This window comes from Hemitrygon akajei, chromosome 29 (assembly GCF_048418815.1).
Source record: "Hemitrygon akajei chromosome 29, sHemAka1.3, whole genome shotgun sequence".
Classification (NCBI taxonomy): domain Eukaryota; kingdom Metazoa; phylum Chordata; class Chondrichthyes; order Myliobatiformes; family Dasyatidae; genus Hemitrygon; species Hemitrygon akajei.
In genome coordinates, this window is record NC_133152.1 from 46511648 (window position 1) to 46538610 (window position 26963).

The window sequence follows — 26963 nt, forward strand, 5'->3', positions numbered from 1 at the left end:
GTAGTTTTCCATTGATTCTATAAATGCCTGCAAAAAAGTGAATCTCAGGATAGTATATCATAACATATATGTTCTTTGATAATAAATTAACTTTTGACTTTTGGCTTTTTTTGAACATATGGAGATCTGATGGTGGAAGGGAAGAAGCTGTTCCTGAACTGCTGAGTGTGTGCCTTCAGGCTTCTGTACCTCCTCCCTGATGGTAGCAATGAGAAGAGGGCATGTGTCGGATGGTGGAGGTCGTCAATGATGGATGCCACCTTGTTAAAGCATCTCCTTTTCTTTTTTTTAAATTTTTTTTTACATCTCCTTTTCAAGGAGTCCTCAGATTCGGGTGGGGGGGGGGGCTCATGCCCATGAATGAGGTTACCATCCTCTCCAGTCTTTTCCAATCCTGTGCATTGACTCCGCCATACGGGATGGTGATGCAACCAGTTAGAGTGCTCTTTAAGCAGCACATCTGTAGAAATTAAAGTTCAAAGTTCAAAATAAACTTATTATCAAAGTACATACTATATTTGTGATGCACCATCAATAACTCTCGGAGACGGGAGGCAAACGATAGGCTCTTATTAGCTGCAAAAGTGACCACAACATCTTGGAGACTGAGGGAGGAGCACTGCCTCCAATTTCCTTTATACAGGGGTCTGTGGGAGGAGCCACAGGAGCACTCAGCAGAGGGGCGTGTCCAGACAGGTATACATAGTTTACCACAATTTGTCACCACATACAACCCCGAGATTAATTTTCTTGCAGACATACTCAATAAATCCAGTAACCATAATGGAATTAAGGAAAGATCGCACCAACATCATGGGCAACCGGTGTACAAAGGACAATAAACTGTGCAAATATGAAGAGAAAGATGAAAGGAGAGAATAATAATAAATAAGCAATAAATATTGAGAACATCAGATGAAGAGTCCATAGGCTGTGGGAACATTTCAATGATGGGGCAAGTGAGGTTATCCATTTGGTTCAAGAGCCTGATGGTTGAGGAGTAATAACTGGTGCTGTGGGTCCTGAGTCTCCTGTACCTTCTTCCTGATGGCAGCAGCGAGAACAGAAGAGAGCATGGCCTGGGTGGTGGGGGTCCCTGATGATGGATGCTGCTTTCCTGAGACAATTCTCCATGTAGATATGTTCAGCGGGGGGTGAGGGGGGAGCACTTTATCCGTGATGGACTGGGCCGTATCCCCTGTAAGGTAATGTAATTTATGGAAACGTACAGAATTTCAAGCCACCGACACTGAATTGGTATTCACCTTAAGAGGCTGCTCTGATGTGATTACGTAAAGTATTTTTACTGCACTTTGTGTTTAGTTTTTGGTACTTTCTTAAACATAAAACACCTCATTTTGTTTTATTTGTGAAAACCAACATTGGTGACCCCGATACTCTAGGATTATTCCAGAGTTTTTTAACATGTTGGCCAATGCAATCACTTTGAAACTGCAGGAGTTTTTGGAACAGAATGCCATTCCTTGGATTGTACACGCAAACACGAGGAAATCTGCAGATGCTGGAAATTCAAGCAACACACACAAAATGCTTGTGGAATGCAGCAGGCAAGGCAGCATCTGTAGGAAGAAGTACAGTTGATGTTTCAGGCCGAGACCTGACAAAGGGTCCTGACGAAGGGTCTCGGCCTGAAACGTCGACTGAACTTCTTCCTATAGATGCTGCCTGGCCTTCTGCGTTCCACCAGCATTTTGTGTGTGTTCTTTGGTTTGTACAACCTGGGGCCCAATTCGTGCTGTGAGAAATCACCGCTGACAACACCAAATATTTCTATGTGGTAGTGTTGCTCAGTAACTGTACGGCAACGAAGGTGGTGAGTCTACTAGAACAGCCACCTGAACACGATAACTACCGACCACTGAACACTCACCTTTTACAGACTTTTGGACTATCGGTGTCTGTGCATGCCAAACAGTTGCTCTCCTTGTCCAGTCTCAGCGATGGTAAGCCTACAGAGCTAATGGACCACATGCTGTCTCTCCTGGGAAATCACCATCCTCGTTTTTTTTTAAAGAACTCTTCATGCCTGGTCCAGTTCACGTAGCCCTGGCTGATTCACCTGTGATGGACGAATGGGAGCTTGCTAAAATGGCTGCCAGTCGACACTCAGCCAAGCAGTGATACATCATTCCTCCTCCTTTCTCCACCTCAGTAAGTCTGGTCAACATAAGGACACCCGTGCCTCTGAAACAGATGACACTGGGCCCGTGCTTTTACCCTGCTTGCTTTGGTAGGAAGGCTAGGAAGTGACGACTGCCTTGCAGCGTTGACAGTGCCAGTGCATCAGGACATCAGAGGTCTGGGAACGCTGTGGGTTCCAGCTGCCAGGGATGTCTCCTGTTCATCACAGACACCCTTTCAGGGTGATGCTTCTTGTGTGACACGGGTGCTCAAGTGAGTGAGCTGCCAGCATCACCTATTGATGAGAAGGCAAAGAGCAATGAAACCTCGCTGGAGGCCGCCAATCGCAGCAGGATCCGGGCCTATGGGACACGATGGGTGACGCTCTGCTTCAGTGGGTGACATTACACCTGGGATTTTGTCCTGGCAAAAGTGGATAGACCTCTGCTCGGAGCAGGTTTCCTGTGTGCTCAAGGATTGTTAGTCAATCTTAAGAACAGCCAGATTGTGAATGTCAAGGATTTTGGGTTGTTACCCTGCTCCCCAGCAAGTTCCCCACAACGACTCTGTCAAGCACATGCACCATCGCATGTGAGTTTACTCATCTGCTGGGCGAATTCCCAGACCCCAGCAAGCCCACATTCTCCAGTACAGTTCAATAATTCCATTTAGTATCAGAGAAATGTATGCAATGTACATCTTGAAATCGTTTTTCTTCGCAGACAGCAGAGTGCCCTAAAGAATGAGTGACAATTAACATGGTAGAAACCCCGAGCCCCCTACTCCCCCCCTCCCACACACAAGCAGCAGCAAAGCAACGGCCCCCCCCCCACCCCGACCCACTTCCACAAAACAGCATCAGCACCCTCCGCCCACCAAGGGGCCAAGAAAGACCGTGATCTGCGTTACAACACAGGCTAATCAACAGTTTGACATGCCACAGACTCTCTCTCTCCCTAATAAAGAGACAGAGAGGCGTCGCCCTTCCACAGTGACAGGGAGACGTAACTAAACAATTTGCAGATTTGCAATGTTAAATCATTCACAAAATATGGGGTCGAGCGCTACATTCCCACACCTGGCCCGCCAGTTCATGGCCGCGCATGTAGATTGGTTCCAGAAAATATGGCAACTGTGTAGAACAAGCATCTTGTCCCTGGAGGAACGTTGATTCATTTAGCTGTACACGTGTGAATGGAGGAATGGCAGTAAACTTGAGCTTGAGCTTGAACTGGCAAGTGAATCCACCAACCTTCAAAGGGAAGATAGTATTTCCATACTGAATAAACTCTGAGACCCACATCTCTCTCTCTCTCTCTCTCAATTGGAGATTTCCAGATGTTACACATGAACAGTCAGAAATATAGCAAAGACACAAGGAACAGCAGATGATAAATCTGGAGCAAAAAAATCCAACAGCTGGATGAACAGAGGATCAGGCAGCGTCTGTGGAGGGAAATATTCAGTCAGCAATGCCCTGATACGAAAAGATAGACTCTTAAACTCACAATCTACTTCATTCGGAGTGTGTACCTGTTGGATCCTGATTCTTTAGCAATCTAGAGAACTCAGTGCATAAAAGCATGCAGACATGGTCAGCAGAACTCAGGGACAACTTTATTAAATACAGGGATATGGGAGGGTGATTGGCTCAATGCTTTACAGTACCAGCAACCCGGGTTCAATTCCCAACACTCTCTATAAGGAGTCAGTATGTTTTCTCCGTGACCATGTAGATTTCCTCCGGGTGCTCTGGTTTCCTCCTACAGTCCAAAGACCTACTGGTTGGTAGGTTAATTGGTCACTGTAAATTTTCCCGTGACCTGGCAAGGATGAAGATCAGGGGATTGGTGAGCGGCATGGCTCAAAGGGCTGGAAGGGCTTGTTTCATGCTGTATCAATAAATAAATAAAGTGGCTACTGTCACAAAATAATATTAGCACAAGCTCCAGAGAGGCTTGGCCTGACGTTGATATAAAGTGCAATGTGCATATTTATGTGCAAGAGTATAATGTCACTGTCACTATTATCATCAGAATCAGGTTTAATATCACCAATATATGTCGTGATTGTTGTTACGCAGTAATAATAAAAAAATAAATTACAGTAAATACATACATATATAAAACAAAAAAAGTTAAATACATAGTGGAAAAAGAGATTAAAAAAGTAGTGAGGCAGTGTTCATGAATTCAATATCCATTCAGGAATCTGATGGTGGAGGGGAAGAAGCTGTTCCTGAAACATTGAGTGTTTCCTGTATCCTCTCCCTGATGGTAGCAACGAGAAGAGGGCATGTCCTGGCTGATGGGGTCCATCATTTATAAAGGTAGTTGCATAAATAAGTGAAGCAGCAGCAATAACAGATGAGGGGTGACCAGTGCAGGGTGAGAGCGTGTCTGTGAGCTGTGGTGAGGGGGGGGGGGGGTGCACAGGGCATTCAGACAGGGTGTCCTTACGTGCTGGGTGGTGGCAGGGTGTCCAGAAGGCTAACAGTATCACACATCAGGAACTGTACTTGATACAGCCCTCATCTCCTAGTTGTTTGTCGCCACCTGTTTGATGGAAATTAGTCTGCTCTACTACCAGGAAGCAGAACTGAAATAACTACACAGTGGGGAAAATAAAAGAAAATTTGGTTGCAGACTTTGCAGTGTGCTTTAAGGAAGACACACAAACACACACACACAGAGCTACGCGTCGATCGCCATGGTTACATGCTGACAAACAGACAGTCTGTGCAATGATGCCTCTATAATGCAGTTACCAAAGATATTTCCATCGAAAGCTCTCATTCAAGGTCTGCAAGTATTTTTTTCTTTGAAAGCACTACTGATCACTGGTAATTGGTGTTTGAAGAGCACCGATCCTATACTGACAGGAGCTTGCTCTGACAATGACACATGTTGTTGGCAGATATTTATTTTTCAAGAAACCGTCTCAAAGAGCACAAAGCTGAAAATGAGCGACAGTCACCATTACAGATCTACAGGTATTTGTGAGATTCTCTCACCCTCTCCTTCGGGCCACTGACCAAGGAGGGAGGGCACTTGAAACTGAATCTAAACGGTAAGTTTATCGTTTCCTGTCAACTTCCTTCTCTGAATATCATCTTGGCTGGAAGATTACTCATGTAGTCAAATGTTGCAGCATTGTAGTTGAGAATGTTACTTTTAGTCTGTTGATTAAATTAAGTAAAGATTAATGATTAGTTTTATTTGTCACATGTTGAAATATCAAAACATTTACCAAGAAACACGCCTCTTCATATCAACAATACAATGCTATTGAGATACGGGTCTTAATTCATTGACTCAAGAGGTTCTGCAGACGCTGGAAATCCAGAGTAACACAGACATAATGGTGGGGGAACTCAACAGGTCAGACAGCATCTATGGAGAGGAAATGCAACTGTTCATTTGACAGACAGTATCAGGTTGAAATGTTTAATACCAGAGGGCGTGCATTTAAAGTGAGAGGGGGAAACTTCAAAGGAGAATTGAGGGGCAAGTTTTTTACACAGAGAGTGGAGAGTGCCTGGAATGTGCTGACTGGGTAGAGACAGATACACTGGGGACTTTTAAGAGATTTTAGATGGACACATGAAAGTGAGGAAAGTCGAGGGATATGGACGTTGTGTAGGCAGAAGAGATTAGTTTGGTTGGCCATTTGATGACTAATTTAATCGGATCGGCACAACATTGTGGGCCGAAGGGCCCGTTCCTGGGCTGTGCTGTTCTGCGTTCTATCTGTGGAAGGGAATAAACAGTCGTAGTCATAGTTCTATCCAGAGATGCTGCACTACCTGCTGTGCTCCCCCAGCAATTTGTGCATGTTACTCCAAATACTTTTAAAAGTTTAAAATCAAAAATAATTATGGAAAATATATAAAATAGAATGCTTGCTCCATTAATTTCTTTGCCAAATATTTGAGGTCATTACTGAGTAATGAATTTACAATTTTTCTACCACTGAAATGGTTGACAGCTGCACGATGTATTCAATAAATCCAAAATGATCATTGCAAGCAATGCTTTTAAAATAGTTTAAATGAAGATGAAAGGATTTTTTGGATCTCAGCTTGGCTATTTGTAATACTATCTGGCCCAATAGCAGCAATTACTACCTAAATTATGTAAATTATGCAAATTTTATGTATATTTTCTTCTTTAAATGAACTGATGGTGGCTTCACTTGGTGGTGAAGTGAATAGAATTCTGCTGCTTTTGTTCATTGGTAGGCAGGAGAATGGAGTTGAGAGGGAAGATAAATCATCCATGATGGAATGACAGAGCAGACTTGATGGGCTGAATGGCCTAATGCTGCTCCTATATCTTATGTTCATTATGAGACTAGAGAGTTGTAAGTTGCTTCTCTGGTTTCTGACTCCCTCACAAAAAGGGAAGGTCTTTCATTCTGGTCGTGAAAACATATTTCACGACATATGTTAGTGATATTAAACCTGATTCCGATTCTAGTTTTAAAAAAACTCATTGTAAAAGTATTAGTGATGTATTTGTTCTTCTTAGTTTAGCAGGGCCAGTGTTTGTATTGCAGACAGCTCCAGTCGGGTTCTCTTGTTTGTGTAAAAGTTAATGCCTCTCTTTCCGAGCAATTAATTGTATGGAATTGAATTCGACAGATGCTATGGTGTCAGACGGTTGCATGGTGACCAAATATTCCTGAAATGTTAGGTATTTGGCACTGCAAAACGCATTAGAATTAATTTCTCGTAAGCTGCATTGCCTTGTTTTTTATGTGATTGATGAGAGGTTAAACTACCTGTGAATTCACAACAGTGCGATGTATCTGATCAGGGACTCTCACTGTGAGACAAGTCTGCCACATGGATGAAAGAAAAATGGAGGGAAGGGTTAGGTCCAGGACACCTTCAAGGAGCAAAGCCTCAAAAAGGCGGCATCCATCATTAAGGACCCCCATCACCCAGGACGTGCTCTCTTCTCATTGCTACCCGTCAGGAAGGAGGTACAGGAACCTAAAAACACACACTCGATGATTCAAGGACAGATTCTCTCCCTCTGCCATCAGATTTCTGAATGGACATTGAACCCATGAACACTACCTCACTATTTTTTTGCATTATTTATTTAATTTAACTATTATATTTATTTATTTATTTACTTGCTTACTGTAATTCACAGTTTTATTATTATGTATTGCATTCTACTGCAACTGCAAAGCCAACAAGTTTCACAGTGTAGATGGGTGATATTAAACCTGATTCTGATTGGTCTTGGAGTAGGTTAAAGGGCTGGCACTGCATCATGGGCCGAAGGGCCTGTTCTTTGTTCTAGAAGAACAAGAATCAACAACTTGAAGGTGAAAGGGGTGGTGGTGGAGCCAGATACACTAGGGGCATTTAAATGACTCTGATTGGAGGAAAGTATAGGGGGGGACATCAGAGGTAGGTTTCTTACACAGAGAATGGTGGGTGCGTGGTACACACTGATGGGGTGATTGTAGAGGCAGATACATTAGGACATTTAGGAGACTATTAGATAGGCACGTGGTTGATAGAAAAATGGAGGACTATGTGGGAAGGAAGGGTTAGTTTGATCTTAGAGTAGGTTACCGGGTCGGGACGACATCGTGGGCCAAAGTCCCTGTACAGCTTTGCTCCCTGTTTTTTCTTGGGGTGATGGGCAAGAAAATACCTCAACACTTCTTGTAGTTAGATATATATAACGAAACGCTAGCCCTCTCCTCATGGGCTGAACGTTCTGTGCTGTCCTACAGTCCATGTTCTAAATTGTCCCGATCCAGTAATCTCTATCTACCTAGTTAACAGGGCAGGAAGTAGTGTGGATTTGCCACTGTGACTATGAGTCTCACAGAGCCTGCCCCAAATCACATTATGTACAGACACTTCTGTGCCTAGTGACATTTCATGGACATACAATCAATCTATGTACATACCTGTAAAGAAGACCATAAGAGTTAGGCCATTTGGCCCATCGAGTCTCCTCCATCATTTCATCATGGCCAATCCATTTTCCCTCTCAGTCCCAATTCCCTGCCTTCTCCCCATATCCCTTCATACCCTGACTAATCAAGAATCTATCAACCTCTGCCATAAATACGTATATCCGATGACTTGGCCTCCACAACCACCTGTGGCAATGAATTCCATAGATTCACCACCCTCTGGCTAAAGAAATTCCTCCTCATCTCTGTTCTAAAAGGATGCCCCTGTATTCTGAGGCTGTGACCTCTGTTCTTAGACTCCCCCCACCAGAGGAAAGATCCTCTCAGCGTTCACTCTATTGAGGTCTATGTTCTGTATATGTAAGCTACAAGTCTGATATAAGCTATCTCCTGTATTTATATTTATTGTGTTCTTTACCTAATTAAGTTTTCATTTGTGCTGCATGGGATTTGGAGTAACAGTCATTTTGTTCTCCTTTACACTTGTGAACTGGAAATGACATTAAACAATCTTGAATCGTAGTTTGGTACAACTAGAAGAAACGTACAAGTTAGCTTGCAGAAAATGCTGGAATTGAACTCCGAACTCTGGAATGCTGCGAGCTGTAACAGTATCATTAAACCACTATGCTACCGTGGACCCCCTTTTGGAGCCGTTCTGGTCACTGCATTATTGGATTTTACCTTGCATCATCTTGTTCTATGCTTCCATTACTCAGCACCTTGTCGCTACATTAATGAAACACAGAACCAATACAGATTGCCACCTCTGTGCTATTTTTCCTGTAGAAGATAGAGAAATGGCTTCACAAAGGTGACCACAATAGAGTGAATTCAGCTGAAAGACATTTTGTGTGTGTTACTCTGGATTTCCAGCATCTGCAGAATCTCTTGTGCTTACCGTGCCTGAACCAGTTCTACTGTTTGGAAGGTCATGGGCACACCTCTGTGATTTCCAATCCTTCCTGGCCCATCTGAGCTGTAATTTGACAGTCACTGTCAAAGACTTCTTTCCTCAATCTCCTGACAGAGAAACTGAGCAAAGACTTGTTGAGGCAAAGCCAGAAATAAACTTCTTTTGATGCACAGTGGAGCGTATCCGGACTGGTGGCATCACGGCCTGGTTAGGAAACATCAATGCCCAAGAACAGAAGAGCCTAGTCCATCACTGGCGAAGCTCTTCATACAATTGAGCACATTTACAAAGAGCACTGCCACAAGAAAGCAGCATCCACGTCAAGAATCCCCATCATCCTGGCCATGCTCTCTTCTATATGCTCTTTTTATAATCAATCTACTTAGAACTTTGAAATACCGTCCTTTCTTTGAGTTATAGAGAAGCAATTAGAACACACTAATTTCAATCTGTACAATGTAATATTGCTATAAATCAGAGAAGGAAAACACTTCTCTTCCAAGTTTATTATCATCTGACTACATATACACAACCAAAAAGTGTTCCTCTGGACCACGGTGCACCCACAAAACATATGTCACACACAGCACATAACACAAAATAATACCAGAAATAATTTAATAAAATATAACTGAAAAAGTGTGTGGTGCGCAGCCCAGGTAAACTGTAAACAGTTCGCTGTCCTAGTGATGGGGCCTCAGTGATGGCAGGGTGTTCATCAGTCTCGTAGCCCAAGGGAAGAAGCTGTTACCCAGTCTGGCAGCCCTAGTCCTGAAGCTGAGACATTACCTACTTGCCTTTTCCAAAAACTCCCTTCTGGAAGGCGCTTTAGGGCTACTAAGACATCCAGGATGCGAGAAAAGCCGGTGGGATGATTATAGTCTCTGGTTCTCTTAGTTAATACTGATATTGAGGCCTGAAGATTTAACACTGCAGCTTGGCTTTCTTTCCCCACTTGTTAATCCAGCGTTTTTTTTAATGCTTGAGGGCTAAAGCCAAATATTTTATTGTCATTTATTTAATTTCAATGATCAGATAGGTTGTAAAGCACGCTGTCCCTTTTGGATAGGTAGCAGGAAGGTGCTGGGTGGGTGTGTGTGGGCCAAGGTTCGTGCTCAGAAGACAGAGTGTCAGCAAGGCCAAGGAATTGATTGTGTTGGTAGAGCACACACCAGTCTTCGCTGAGGGGCCGGCAGCTTCAAGGCAAAATCTCCAAGGAGCTGCAGTGGGCCCAACACGTCAATGTAATCATGTACGAGGCAGATCAGTGGCTATACTTCATTAGGAGTTTGAGGAGATTTGGTGTGTCACCGAAGACCACTGACATTTCTGCAGATGAGAAGCATTCTGCTGGGTTGCATCGCTGACTGCTGTGCAGCATCCAACGTGTAGGATGGCTAGAGGCTGCAGAGGGCTGTAAACTCAGCCAGCTCCTTCACGGGCACAACCCGCCCTGTCATCGAGAACATCTTCAAAAGGTGATGCCTCATTGGTGGGGGGGGTGGGGGGAGGAGAGGGTGAATAATGACTGGAAACTGGAGAAATCGACGTTCATGCCAACAGGTTGGAGGCTAGCCAGACGGAATATGAGGCATTGCTCCTGCACCCTGAGCGTGGCCATTCCATGGCAGAAGAGGAGGCCATGGACTAACATGCGGAGTGAAATTAAAATGGTTGGCTATCAGGAAATCCTGCTATTATCCTGTTTTGAGTATGCCTAAAGCCCTCTTATGATAATCCAGTGAACTGCAGAAGTCCAGGAAGCTGAGGTTTTAGAATTAAGTTTCCTTTTTTTTAATCTCTTTCATTATCCAGTGCACATTTATGGTTCTATTTGACTTTCTTAAACATTGAGACTTAGACTTTAAATGAATCTACATGGGCTTGCTACTAAATAAGCATTAATTTGTGGGGTATCTTTATAAAAGCACAGTGATACTGTATAATTTAATGCTCAGTGTAATTAGATGTTGTATGTTCATATTGCACTGTAACGAACCAAAGATATCGAGGAACGGGTAGGACATGTTTTTGATTCATCTGGTATGAGATCTTTTAAAAATAATTTTGCAATTTATCCCCCTTGAACTTAGTGGAATATTAAATATCATGAGCAAAATTTAAAAAAATAACAATTATATCTTAATTGAATGTCACTGTGCCACCTGTCTTTCTATTTCTGTCTCTATTGTGTTGAGATAAATGCCGCTATACTTGCCAGAGTCTATTAGTTCTGGTAATGATGTTGACATGTCTTAGGAACTGTAATACATTTAAAGACAAAGGTTGAAATGAAGATTGGATTATGCGTTAGATGAAACTTTCCATTTGACATGTAACAGGATGACATGAAGTGGGCTTGATTTGATTTTCACCTTCAGGGGATAGGAAAACGGGGGTGGGGGGGAGAGTGAACAATTCACCAAGTTGTAGTAATGTTGAAAGGCCTGGATAGAGTGGATGTGGAGAGGATGTTTCCTATACTGGAGGAGTCTAGAACCAGAGGGCACAGCCTCAGAACAGAGGAACGTCCATTTAGAACAGAGATGAGGAAGGATTTAAGGTTCTTGAAGCCATCTGCATGATTTTTTTAGCTCGTGAGGAGGGGGAGGAGTTGATGTTTCAGCCAGAGGATGGAGAATCTGTGGAATTCATTGCTACAGATTGCCATAGTTGTCTGGATCTCAGAGCTGTATACTGCATACATACTTTAATAATAAATACACCTTGAATTTCTTCAGCCAGAGGATGGAGAATCTGTGGAATTCATTGCCACAGATGGCGGTGGAGGCCAAGTCACCAGGTATATTTAATGTAGAGGTTGATATGTTCTTGACCAGTCAGGGTGCCAAAGGTTTCAGCAGGGGTTCCCAACCTTTTTTATGCCATGGACCCCTACCATTAACCGAGGGGTCCAGGGACCCCAGGTTGGGAACCGCTGGTTTACAGGGAGAAGGCAGGAGGATGAGGCTGATAGGGATAATAAATCAGCCATGATGGAATGGCGGAGCAGACTCGATGGGTCGAATGGCCTAATTCTGCTCCTACATCTTACGGGGGGGGGGGGGGGGGGGGAAGAGAGAAAGAGAGAGAGAGAGAGAGGTGATTTAACAGGGAGGGGGTCCTATTGGTCACAGTGTTCCTTTTATACTGTGCCCCACGCTCCTTTTGTTGACCTTTGACCATCACTATAGCGCTGCCACATGCATTCAACAGTGCTGGTACACACTAGCTTTGTTGATGTTGTTCGGTTGCTCTCATTGTTATTATTGTTACAATTAGAAATATATGAAAAATTAATAAGTAGTGCAAAAATAGAGCAAAAATATTGAGGTAGTGTTCATGGATTCATGGACCATTCAGAAACATGATGGCGGTGGGGAAGAAGCTGTTCCTGAATCATTGAGTGTGTGTCTTCAGACTCCTGCCTTTTTGAGGCATTGCCTTTTGAGGATCAAGACCAGGAAAGGACGAGTTATGAAGGGGGAACAATCATTGGTGCTGAAATCTGAAGTAAGAGGTGGCAAGAGTTGTGCATCAGTGGTGGAGTAAACAGGGGGCAAATTTTAGGTGGACTCACATACAGAAGAACGACAAAATGTTAGAGATCTTGAAGTTTCCTGGTTCTGATGTAAGGTCGTTGACAAGGTAGCACCACACAGTAGAGCAGTGGCTAGCACAGTACTTTACAATACCAGCGACCCTGGTTCAATACCTGCCGCTGTCTGTAAGATGTTTGTACGTTCTCCCTGTGACCGCGTGGGTTTCCTCCGAGTGCTCTGGTTTCCTCCTATATTCCATAGGTGTATCGTTTGGTGGGTTAGTTGGTCATTGTAAATTGTCTCATGATTAGGCCGGGGCTAAATCAAAGATTGCTGGGTGGCACAGCTCGGGGAGGCCAAAAGAGCCTATTCCATGCTTAATCTTGATAAATAAATAAACCCTTTCTCCAAAGATGCTGACTGATGCACTGAATATTTCCAAAGTTCTCTGCGTTTATTATGGAGGGTAAATTTCCTTCCATTAAGGACAATAGTGAGTGAGAGGTATTTAGGATAGTTAAGCCTTTTGATGGTCACTGTAACTGGTCCTGGCTTTTTAAAATTCCAGATTAATAGTTCAAAAATTACCAAATTTGTATTGCTGAACTACACTGCTGAGTTTAGCTTGTGTTTCCAGATTTGTACCCATGGATCCATGGATACTAGTTGAGTAATTTAATCACTGAACGTGCCCCCCACACTTCATGCTGCCTCGGGAAAGCAGGCAACGTTATCAAAGATCCACACAACTTGGGCATTCTCTCTTCACCCCTCCTCCCATCGGGAGAAGATACAAATGTCTGAAAGTATGTAAGGACTATCCTGCAGTGATAAGGCCTTTGAATACCCTCAGTACAATGAGGTGGACTGTTGACTTCGCAGGGGTGGCATGGTAGCAGAAAGATTAACGCAATCACATGACAATGCCAACGATCATCGATCGGAATTCCATTCCCACCGCTGTCTGTGAGGAGTTTGCATGTTCTCCCTGTGACTGTGTGGGTTCTTTCCAGGTGATCCAGTTTCCTCCCACATACAGTGCGGTTCAGGGTTGGTAAGTCGTGGGCATACTATGTTGGAACTGGAAGCATGGTAAAACTTGTGGGCTGCCCCCAGCACCATCTGCGATGTATGTGACAAATAAAGCCAATCTTTATCTTTACAGTCTAACTCACCATTTTATTATGTCTGCTCTACACCTTCCTTGTAGCTATTCTGCATCCTCTTATTGATTTTCCCTCGTACGATTTCAATGTACTGATGCTGTAAAAAAAAGACCATCAGACTATAAAGTATATTGTACGTCGCCTCCGGAACTATTTCCAGGTAGCGGGCGATTTCCTTCCACACCGCTCTGATGTATTTGGAAATCGTGTACTAGGTAAGTTATAGCAGTTTTGCCATTGCCTTCTGCTAGGTGAGTTTTTTTTAAGAGATCACATGTCTTAATAGGAGCCAGCTGGATTTGAACTTGGGACATCTCGCCCCAAAGTCCAGCGCCGCTGCCACTATGACATATATAGGAGCAGAGTTAGGCCATTTGGCCCATTGAGACTGCTCCACCATTTCATCATGGCTAATCCATTTTCACCTGCCTTCTCCGCATATTTTTTCACGCCCTGACTTATCAAAAACCTATCAACCTCCGCCTTCAATGCAGTCATTGATCTGGCTCCGAGACCTCATCCGTAACAATTGACCCCAACATCTTCCCAGCTGCTGAGGTCAGGCAAACTGGCCTATAATTTCCTTTCTTCTGCCTCTCTCCCTTCCTGGAGTAACATCTGCAATTTTCCAGTTCTCCGGAACCATGCCAGAATCTAGTGATTCTTCAAAGATTATTACCAGTGCCTCCACAATCTCCCCAGCCAACTTTTTCAGAATCCTGGAGTGTAGATGATCTGCGTTGATGACACACAAAATAAAAATGTTCACTCTACCTCGGTAGGAGCTCTGGATTAATTAATTTTTGGTTTTTGAATTAATTTTTGTTTTTAATCTCCCTCATTATCCAGTGCACATATATGGTTTTATTTGACTTACTTAAATATTGATATTTAAATTTTAAATGAATCTACTTGGGCTTGCTGCCTATAAACATTAATTTGTGGGCTCTTTTTATAAAAGCATGGTGATACTCTATAATTTAATGCTAGGTGTAGTTAGATGTTGCGTGTTCATAATTACACTGTAATGAACCAAAGATATAGAGGAAAGGCTAGGACTTGTTATTGATTCTCCTTTATCTGTTCCATGATTTTTTTAAAATGGATTTGCAATTTCTCCACTTTAAGCTTCAAAGGTTCGTTTTTTCGGCAACATATGCACATACAATACAACTCTGTATTCGTCTCCTGTAGATAGCCACAGAATACTGAAAAACCACGCAAGTTGTTGAAAAGAAAAGCCAACACAAAAAAAAGAAACAAAACTGGCAAACCGCAAAACCACCCCACCCCCTCCCTCACACAAAAAACTCACAGATCGTCCCCACCCCCTCCCTCACAAAAAAAGCAAAAAAAAATTATAAAATTATGATGGCAAACTTCTATAGTCATTTTTTTTCATACACATCTTATTTGTTTTTGTTTTTATTTTATTTAGGGATACAGCACAGAACAGACCCTCCTGGTCCAATGAAACACGCCGCCCAGCGACCTGCCGATTTAACCCTAGCCTAATCACGGGACAAGTTACAACGACCAATTAACCTGCTAACGGAATGTGGGAGGAAACTGGAGAACCTGGTTTCCTCCCACGCATTGTGCGAAGGACGTACAAATTCCTTAGAGAATGCACCGGAATTGAACTCCAAACTCCGACACCTCGAGCTGTCATAGCATCGTGCTAACTGATGCCTCTAAGTATGACACCCCTTTGGTGTCATAATCATTACAATACTGTGGTTACTGTATCGAGTGATATTAATACTATTTATTACTATATCAGTATTATTTATTATTTATAAATTTATTTTATTACTTTTTTGCATTTGCACAATTGGCCTTCTTTTCCAGATTGGCTGTTTGTCTGTCTTTGTTTGTGTGTAGTTTTTCATTGAAGCTATTGAGTTTCTTTGTCTCTACTGTGAATGCCCACAAGAAAATCTCAAGCCAGTATATCGAAGGTTCAAAAGTTCATTTATTATCCGTACGTATGGTAACTCCAGAATGTGCCTTCACCAGATAGCTGTGAAACAAACATGAAAGCCGTTCAGAGACCAACACCAGACCAACCCCCCACACAAACAAGGACAGCATCCTGACCATCAGCCCCCAAAAGGGAACAGTAACATTGACCCCTCACAAAAAATACTGACAGAATCCAACAGAATATCAACCCCAAACGCCCTCCCCTCACACAACAAAACAGAAAAGGAATGGGCAATAAAAATGCAGAATATAAAAACCACAGTCCATACACACGTTCAGAACCGCAGAAACATGGTAAAGTCCTCCTTCATCATAATGGTGACATACTCATACTTGGATAACAAATTTACTTTGAACTTTGACCTGGGTGCTGTGTGTGTGAGGTTTTCACACTCTCCCTGTGGCTGCATGAGTTTTGTGTAGTTTAAAGATATTTAAAGATTGCAGTAAAAACGGAACTCATTCATACCCAAGGATACCCTTCAGGGAACTGAACATCGACTTAGCCATATTGAAAGATGCAAGCTGCTTCAGCAGTTCTGGTCTTCAAGGAAAGGTGTGACTACATTGGCGAGTAAACCCATGGAGATGTTGTTTGTGCTGTGGAAACTGGAATTGGAATTGGTTTATCATTATCACATATACTGAGGAACAGTGAGAACCTTGTCTCATACACTGCTCGTACAGATTCATTTGATACACTGTGCGTCGAAATAGAGCAAGGTAAAATAATAGCAACATGCAGAATAGAGAGTAACAGCCACAGAGAATGCAGTGCAGGCAGACAATAAGGTGCAAGATCATAGTGTGGTCAAAGGTTCATCCTACTCTAGAGAACCATTGGGGTAAAAACTGTCCTTGAACCTGGTGATATGTGTTTTCAGGCTCAAAAAGGCAGCTTCCATCACTAAGGCCCCTGCCACCCAGAACATGCTCTCATCTCATTGCTACCGTCAAGAGGAGGTACAGGAGTTTGAAGACACACACTCAAGCTTTTTAAGAACAGCTTCTTTCCCTCTGCGGTCAGATTTCTGAGTGGACAATGAACCCGTGTACACTACCTTTCTTTATTTGCTCTCTTTTTGCACTACTCATTTAATGCAATATATATAAATATTCCTTATTGTAATTTATAGATTTTTTTTATTACTATGTTTTGCAATGTACTGTTGCTGCAAATCAACAGATTTCACAACATATGCTGGTACAATTAAACCTCAGAATAGAGGGACATAGACTTAGAATGGAAATGAGGAGGGATTTCTTTCACCAGAGGGTGGTGAATCTGTAGAATTTGTTGCCACAGTTGGCAGTGTCATTGGGTGTATTTAAGGTGGAAGTTGACAGGTCCTTGATTAGTCAGGGCATGAAAGGTTATGGGGAGAAGGCACGAGAATGATGTTGAGATGGAAATGGATGATCAAATGGTACAACAGACTTGATGGGCTGAATGGCCTAATTCTGCTCCTATGTCTTATATCTAAATATATGTACTTCTTACTGTAATTTATAGTTTTTTATTATGTATTCTGCTGCTGCAAAACAACAAATTTTACAACATATGCCAATGATATTAAATCCTACTCCAATTCTTTTGCACCTCCTGTCCAGAAGAGAGAATGCCCGGGGTGGGAGGGGATTTGATTAAGATGGTTGCTTGCACAGTTCATAGACCTGTCTTGTAGCTCCAGAGACCTGGGTTCATTCCTGACATTAGGTGCTGTCTGCATGCAGTTTGCACGTTTTCCCCCCGTGTGCTCCTGCTTCCTCCCACATCCCACGGTGGTTAATAACATCATGAGGGGTGGATGGTCACAGTATTTTCCCCAGGGTTGGGAGTTCAAAACTGGGGGGTAGGCAGGCCGGTTCTGATGAAGGGTCTCAGCCAGAAAGGTCCACTGTTTATTCATTTCCATAGATGCTGCCTGACCTGCTGAGTTCCTCCAGCATTTTGCGTGTGTTGCTCTGGATTTCCAGCACCTGCAGGACCTCTTGTGTTTAGGGTATAGATTTAGTGTGAGAGAGGAAAGATTTAAAAGAGACCTGAGGACAAGGTTTTCATGCTGATGGTGAGTGCATGGAATGAGCTGCCAGAGGAAGAGGCTGAGACAGTATAATCATACCATTTAAGAAGCACTTGAATAGGTAATGATGGGGCTGGTCAGAGAGGGATACAGACCGAATGCAGGAAATTGGGACTGTTACACATGCACGGAGCAAGAACTGCAACAGAGTAATCTGATTAAATGTTTGTCCTGAGTCATCTTAGCAATGGTAAACACTGGGCACTTTCAGTGTGGGAGTGACAAACCGAGCCCATCGAGACAAAAACAAGCTCACATGATGGCCTGCGCCACAAATAGTGAGTTGTCCATGCATAAGAGACCCAGTGGGTTCATCGTTATAAAATGTCCATGTGTGCACTTGCCACCTTCGTGCGATCGATCCGATCTGTTTCAGGGACTAACTGGGTGGGTACTGTGGTCAGCATAGCCTGATTAGGCCATTGGGCAGCTATCTATGCTGTGTTGCCTTATATGACTCTCGATGACAATAATCCTCTAAGAACTCAATATAATTCCTAATGAAGGTCTGCCGGTGGGTCTTTAATGAAATGCAGAGGGAATTACAGCAGATGCCCCTGCTGAGCAAATCTTAGTGAGGGACTTCAAGTGCCAGAATGTAGAGATGCTGTGAATCCACCCGGTGAGCTGCCGGATTTAGCAAGCAAGTGTGGGAGGGCTGTCAGCTGAAGTGAGACAGCTCTCAGGGTGAGGGGAGGCTTGTCAGTCGATGATTCACTCCAGTCCAGCATCTGGCACCTTCTGGTGAGCAGGGGTGGGGGCAGTGAGGTATGGACTACCGATTTAGAGCACTTTTTGCACTTTACCTGGTATACTGGCAGATACAGGGTTGCAGCAGAACAGGGGAGCTGATGTGTTATCTCTCTCATCAGAATCTCCAATTGCCTTTGACAACTCATAGAACATAGCTCAGTACAGTGCAGTATAGGCCCTTCAGTCCACAAAGTTGTACTGACCTTTTAATCTACTCTGAGTTCAATCTAACCCTTTGCTCACACATTGCCCTCCATTTTTCTATCAACCATGTGTCTATCTAAAAGCCTCTAAAATGTCCCTAATGTATCTTCCTCAACCTCCACCCCTGGAAGGGTGTTCAACAAACCCACCCTCTCTGTGATAAACAAAACCCAGTTCTGACATTGTCCATAAAACTTTTCACCAATCAGTTTAAAACAATCCCCCCTGTATTAGCCATTTCCGTCCCTGGAAAAAGTTCCTGGCTGTCCACTCTACCAACTCCCCATGTCAAATATACCCATCAAGTTCATCCACAGGCCTAACTAAGACAGTTAGGTGACAGAAAAATTGATGATTCTTTGCAAACTGCCCACGGCGAATGAATTCGTTATGTGCCATTCTACTGTTCTAAATTCTAAAGCTTTCGGTCTGCTGTTTTTACTTGTTTATTTAGAGATAAAATATGGAACAGGCCCTTCTGACCTGGCCTAACTACTGGACAATCTATAGCGACCACTAACTTACTAACCGGTACACTTTTTTTGGACTTTGGGAGGAAACCAGGCCACCCAGAGGAAATCCACGTGCTCACGGGAAGGAACTTACAAACCATCCTCACCACATTCTACAGAAGATGTATTGAGAGCAGCCTGGTTCACTCCCTGGCTCGGGAATTGCACCGTCTCGGATCGCAAGACCCTGCAGCGGGTAGTGAGGTCAGCTGAGATCATCGGGATCTCTCTTCCTGCTATTACAGACACTTACACCACACACTGCACCCGCAAAGCTAACAGCATAGTGAAGGACCCCACGCACCCCTCACACAAACTCTTCTCCCTCCTGCCATCCAGTAAAAGGTACCGAACCATTCAAGCTCTCACGACCAGACTGTGCAACAGTTTCTTCCTCCAAGCCATCAGACTCCAATACTCAGAGTCTAGACTGACATTGTAATGTGTCCTCTACTGTGCCTATTGTCTTGTTTATTAATTATTGTACTGCCCTGCACTGTTTTGTGCACTTTATGTAGTCCTGTGCAGGTCTGCAGTCTAGTGCAGTTTTTATGTTGTTTTATGTAGTCTAGTGTAGCCTCGTGCTGTCTCACATAGTCTAGTGTAGTTTTGTATTGTTTCATGTAGCACCAGGGTCCTGGAGGAACGTTGTTTTGTTTTTACTTTGTACTGTACCATGGTTTATGGTCGAAGTGACAATAAAAGCAACTTGAACTCTAACTTGAGGACATTGGAATTGAACTCCGAACTCTGAAGCCCCGAGCTGTAACAGTGTGGTGCTAACTGCTACGCTACCGTGACTACGTTGTGGTACTTGTGTTCTGAAATGATCTATCCAGATGGCACGCAAATGAAGTTTTCACGCAGTTCCTCAGCACATGTGACAACGCTAAATGATTACCAATTCCCCTCAACCCCCCCCCCCCCCCCGCCCTTTTGCCAAATTCACCATCTCCAGGCTCCAGACTAGGCCCAAAGCACCCACCAAGCATGCCACCTTCACCCAGAGGTGAATCAGAATCAGGTTTATTATCACTGGCAGGTGTCGTCAAGTCACAAACACCAGAAAATCCGCCGACACTGGAAACCAAGCAACACACGCAAAATGCTGGAGGACCTCTCCAGGTCTGATGAAGAGCCTCAGCCCAAAACGTCAACTGTTCACTCTTTTCCATGGAATCTGCCTGGACTGCTGAGTTCCTCCAGCATCTTGTGTGCGTTGCTTGTATATTGTCAAGTCTGTTCTGTAGCAACAGTAAAGTGCATGATACAAAAATCACTACAAGTTATAAGATAAATTAATAGTGCAAAAGAGGAATAAATAGATGGGTAATTGGATGGATAGATAGACAGACAGCTAGCTAGCTAGATAGATAGACAGGTGGATAGATGGAAAGGCCTATAAATGGTTGGATGAATGAATAGATAAATAACTCAGTGAAATGAAGAATGAACATGACACCAGTGAACAATGTCACCACGTGCAACATTCTCCAGAAGGCCCAGAAAGCGGTTTCTTTCACATCTATTTCTTTTAAATGTGGGTCTGGTACTGTTGCAGTCTGTTATCTGCAGTATGACCATGTGTTTTTGGGCCAGTTGAACGATCAGGTGCTTTGCTGTCTCTAAGAAGTTTCCAGGAGGTGAGCGGCCTCAAGTCCAAGAACTTAGAGACAGAGTTCAAGCACATTATAGACCCCATTTCACGCTGATCTTGCTGATGAAAGCATCAAGGAGGACTGAAAACCGAGGTGAGTACAAAAGGCAAGCAAGTGCTCAACGGCGTCTACCAGCCTCTCACTCACTGCTCCCAGAGGAAGGTGTCTGTGTGTGATGGTCGCTTGCTTGCTGCTCCCGAGGGAAGGTGTTTTCTCTCTCTCCCTCTCTCGATGCTGTTGGAGGATGGTACTGAAGTTCTGGGTCTGCAGTTTGTGGATTGAACTGCTTCTTATTCTGTTGCTATTCTAGGCGACTGAATCTGCAAGGCTTGCAGATAAAGTCACTGAGCTGATCTGAATATGGACTCCTCAATTTTGTGTTTTATATTCTGTATTTCCACTTGTTCTTTCTTATAGCCATCTGTGCGATTTGTTTTTTGCATGTGGGAGTGGGGGTGGTTGATGTTTCTCATTGAACAGGTTCCATGGTTTTCTTTGTTTCATGGCTGTCTGTGGAGAAGATGAATCTCAGGGTTGTATAATGCATAAATAATTCAATAATAAATGTACTTTGAATCCTTTGAAATCAATAGATAATGAATGAGTAGTGCAAAAAGAGAGACATGTACTGAGATAGTGTTCATGGGTTCATTGTCCATTGAGAACTCTGATGGTGGAGGGAAGAAACTGCTCCTGAAGTATTGAGTATGGGTCTTCAGGCTCCAGTACCTTCACCCTGATGTATTACGTAGACCTGCCTGTTTCAGGCAGGAATCTTGTATCTGTCCAGGAAAAGAAAATGGCAGGGAAAATCATTGCAGACACTACTCACCCAACACACCGCCTTTTCCAAAAGCTCCCTTCCGGAAAGCACTATAAGGCTAACAAAACAAAAACTTCATGCCTTTTAGAAGTTTCTTCCCTTAGGCAGTTAATCTGATCAATTGTTCTAGTTGCCCCCCCCATTTCCCTCTATCTTTTACCCCCCCATTACTACACTGCACGCTAAGCTGTTTAAACCACTTTTTACAAAGCTGTTTACCTTGTAAATACATGCTGGTATTTATGTACATTTTATTCTATATTTGTATTTTAACCTCAAATGTTATTTTCATATAATTTTCCATCTTTATAATTGTTGAATTTTTTTTTTGCACATTGCACCAATGCACCATGGCAAATTCCTAATCCATGTTAAATGTATATGGTAGAAAAGGTTCGAAATTCAAAACTCAAAGTAAATTTATTGTCAAATTACATATGTGTCACCATATGCAACCCCGTGATTCATTTTATCATGGGTACACAGATTAAATAAAAAGAAACACAATAGAATAATTGAAAAACCACTCACCAAGACAAACAACCAATGTGCAAACGACAACAAACTGTGCACATACAAAAAGAAAAACATAATAATAAATAGACAGATAAGCAATAAATATGGAGAACATGAAATGAAGAGTCCTTGAAATTGAGTCCATAGGTTGTGGGAAGAGTTCAGTGATGGGGTGAGTGAAGTTATCCTCTTTGGTTCAAGAGCCTGATGGTTGAGGGGTAAATAACTGTTCCTGAACCTGGTGGTGTGGGTCCTGAGGCTCCTGTACCTTCTTCCTGATGGCAGCAGTGAGAAGAGAGCATGAAGTGGGTGGTGATCTGATGATGGATAATGCTTTCCTGTGACAATGCTCTATGTAGATGTACTCAGTGGTGGGGAGGGCTTTACTCATGATAGACTGTAGTAATTTCCAGTCAAGAGCACTGGTGTTTCCACACCAGCCATGATGCAGTCAATATACTCCCCATCACTCTTCTGTAGAAGCTCATCAGAGTTTTAGATGTATTGCAAATCTTCACAAACTCCTAAAGAAGTAGAGGCACTGTCGTGCTTTCTTCATAATTGCACTTACGATCCTCTGAAGTGATACCACCAAAGAATTTCAAGTTGTGGTGTGTGTGGGTCCTGAGGCTCTTGTATCTCCTTCCCAATGCAATAGTAAGGAGAGAGGATGGCCTGGATGGTGGCAATCCTTGATGATGGATGCTGCTTTCCTGCAACAGCGCTCTGTGTAGCTGTGATCAAAATCAATCTTTGATCCATATGATGTCAGTTCTATATGATGTACTCTTTATGATTTTGAGGTGTTGTTGGGTGGGGCCTGCATTGCAGTCTGTAGAAAGTCACTGAATGGCTGTAATAGCAGACAGGACTGCTCGTGTTAGCAATGGGGAAGTTAAATTTCACTGTGAATGTTCATAATGCTGGGATTGTCCATCACCATTATTCTAAATTGATTGTTGATCATAAACCGTGTGTCAGAAACTGTGAAAGTTACTTCAGGTCAGGATTGCTGTCAAAACTAACATCCTGCCAGATTAAATGTGGAGTATGTGATAATGAATGAAAAATCTTCAATTCTAATAAGACTATGGAACTTCACTATTCTGGTTATCAGCACACAAATCACTGAAATGTGGTCCTCTGTTACACCAGCTAGAACCATAGAACACAACAGCACAGAAACAGACCCTTTGGCCCATCTAGTCTGTGGTGTACCATTAATCTACCAAATCTTATTGGCCTGCACCTGGACCATAGCCCTCCACACCCCTCCCATCCATGTACCTATGCAAATTTCACTTAAATGATGAAATCAAGCCTGCATCCACCACTTCCACTGGCAGTTCATTCCACTCTCACCTCCCTCTGAGTGAAGAAGCTGCCCTCGTATTCTCTTTAAATATTTCACCCTTAACCCATGAATAATAGTTCTAGTCTCATCCATCTCAGTGGAGAAAGCCTGCTTGCATTTACCCTATCTATATCCCTCATAATTTTATATATCTTTATTAAATCTCCCCTTATTCTTCTATACCCCAGGGAATGAAGTCTAAACCTAATCAACCTTTCCTTGTAACTCAGGTCCTCAAGTCCTGGCCTCATCCTTGTAATTTGTCTCTGTGCTCTTCCAATCTTATTAAGATAAGCAAGTAAGCACATCTTTCCTGTAGGAAGGTGACCAGAACTGCACACAATACTCCAAATGAGGCTTCTCCAATGTCTGCTATCCTCTGCAAAATAATCTCAAGGTGCAACCCTTCTCCAGCCCTATCCTGCGCTGGAATACTTGCTTGTTCCACTCTGTTTTCACGTGCAAAGGCGCCCAGAACTGTCATTGTATCTAACTGACAATAAACTCGGTCCAGTATTCTTGGAGCCATGCTGAACCCTTGGACTGATGAATGCCAATAGCCCAGATACTTTACTACAGGTAATTGCTTTTCAGTCAGAAACTCAACAAGAGTTCAATCAAATCACAGCGAACAATCCCATCCCATGTTCAATACTTTCTCTGCAACCACACTTCACCAGCTTTAATCATATCTTTGGAAATTCTCTCAGTCTTTTAGTGCTGCTACAGCTTTCATAGAGTCATAAAAAAGTACAGCACAGAAACAGGCCCTTCAGCCCATCTAGACCAAGCTGAACAAGTCCTGCAGTAGTTGACCAGAATTCCACACACTAGTTGTGGTCTAACTACTATTTACATTATTTCTTTATTCTATTTTCTTTATTATTTTTCTTAATTTCTTCATTATTCTTTATTCTAATTTTCAGTGGTTTAGCATTAAAAGCAACTGTCTCCAATCTTTTAAAAAAGGATGTGGGAACCATAGAAAGGGTACAGAGGAGATTTACAAGGATGTTGCCTGGATTGGGGAGCATGCCTTATGAGAATAGGTTGAGTGAACTCAGCCTTTTCTCCTTGGAGCAACGGAGGATGAGAGGTGACTTGACAGAGGTGTACAAGATAATGAGATGCATTGATCATGTGGATAGTCAGAGGCTTTTCTCCAGGGCTGAAATGGTTAGCATGAGAGGGCATAGTTTTAAGGTGCTTGGAAGTAGGTACAGAGGAGATGTCAGGGGTAATTTTTTTTTTTTTAATTTTTTTTTTATTAACGCAGAGAGTGGTGAGTGCATGGAATGGGCTGCCAGCGGCGGTGGAGGCGAAAACGATAGGGTTCTTTAAAACACTCCTGGATGGCTACATGGAGCTTAGAAAAATAGAGGGCTACGGGTAAAGCCTACGTAGTTCTAAGGTAGGGACATGTTTGGCCGAAGGGCCGGTATTGTGCTGTATGTTTTCCATGTTTGTATAAACTCCAAACACCATCAGCACAGGTGTATCACAAGGCTGTATTCTTAACCCTCTGTTCTACTCACTTTATGCTTATGTCTGTGAGGCTAAGCCCAGGTCCAATGCCATATTCAAGTTTCCTGATGACTCCACTGTTGCTAGCTGAATCAGCACATAGGAGGGAGATTGAAAATCTGGCTGCATGGTGTCACAGCTACCTCTCACCCAATGTTAGCAAAACCAAAGGATTGATTATTGACTTTGGGAGGAGGTAACTGGAGGTCTATGAGCCTATCCTCAATGGGGGAATCAGAGATGAACAGGATCAGCAGCTTGATGTTATCATTTCAGGGAACTTATCTTGGTCCCAGCATGAAAGTGCAATTACAAAGAATGCATAGCAGTGCCTCTACTTCCTTAAGAGTTTGCAGAGATTTGCATGACATTTAAAACCTTGACAAACTTCTATAGATGTGTGGTGCAGTTATCCTGACTGGCCGCATCACCGCCTGGTATGGAAACACCACAGTCCTGGAATGAAAAATCCAACAAGAAGTAGTGAATATGGCCGTGTCCATCACAGGTAACGCCTCCCTACTACTGAGTACATCTACATGGAGTGCTGTTGCAGGAATGCAGCATCCATCATCAGGGACCCCCACCACCCAGAACATGCTCTCTTCTCACTGCTGCCATCAGGAAGGAGGTACCGAAGCATCAGGGCTCACACCACCAAGTTCAGGAACAGTTATGACCCCTCAACCATCAGGCTCCTGAACCAGAGGGTATAATTTTCACTCAAGATCACTTACCCCCCCATCACTGAACTGTTCCCACAACCAAAAGACTCACTTTCAAGGACTCTTCATCTCATGTTCTCCGTATTTATTGTTTATTTACTTATTATTATCGTTTCCTTTTGCTGCTTGTCTATCCTGTTAGGTTTGGTCTTCAATTGATTCTATTGTGTTTCTTGGATTTACTGAGTATTCCCTCAAGAAAACAAATCTCGGAGTTGTATATGGTGACATATGTACTTCCATAATAAATTCACTTTGAACTTTTGAGTTTCCATTATGCACAATATGCTAATAAACTATAATAGAAAAAGATTAGTTTTATCTGTCACATGGATATCGACACTTACAGTGAAGTGTGGTACAGATTTCAACCCCATTCACCTGATTATATATATTGAGTTTAAACGCACTTACAAAATAAACACGATGGGACTGTGGGCAGTGTGGCTCATTGAACTGGAAAGGTCTGATGCATGCTGTATCTCTAAATAAATAAATATTCTGCAGAATCTGAATGATCCCTTTAAATCCTAGCCTCTGCCTGCTGAGTGACTGATCCCTTAATCTAACTCGGCAGTCCACTTTAGCCAGTTCTGTTTTTACAAGCCTATAATTAAGTTTAAAATGCTAGTCTTCGATTCACTCTTCTCTCCCTCTAGCTGAATCTTAAGATTCAATTCTATTAGGAACACAGCCGCCTAGGGGCGTTCTCAGGAAGATAATCCTATTTCAGTGCACAATTCCAAGTTTCGGGAAACACCTCAATATTTGTGTCTACAACAAACTATTCTTTGAGCCCCAGGGCCAGCTTCCTTTTAACCTCTGGATTCATATCCCTGGAATGATCTCTTTGGTTCTTCGTATACCCCAGTATACCAGTTCTCAGAAGTTTAAGGACATTTGGTTTGTTACCAAACTCTCTAACAAGCTTTTATCGACGTACTGTTGAAAGCATCTTGACAGCTTACCTCACTATCTTTTTCTCTGTTTTTATACACAGTACATTGATTATCAAAGAATTTATGCAGTATACACCACTGAGATTCATCTTCCCACGGACAGCCATGAAACAAAGAAAACCATAGAACCTGTTCAATGAGAAACATCAAACA

At 42.9% G+C, this 26963-nt stretch overlaps 1 protein-coding gene across 1 annotated transcript in view; it reads left to right on the top strand.

The window, feature by feature from the left end:
• Positions 1-4820: 4820 nt before the first annotated feature.
• vwa5b1 (von Willebrand factor A domain containing 5B1) overlaps positions 4821-26963 on the top strand; it is a 168542-nt gene continuing 146399 nt past the window's right edge. Inside the window, exon 1 of the mRNA XM_073032499.1 lies at positions 4821-5211. The gene's annotated coding sequence lies outside the window, so the exon portion shown is untranslated. The remainder of the gene's footprint in view (positions 5212-26963) is intronic.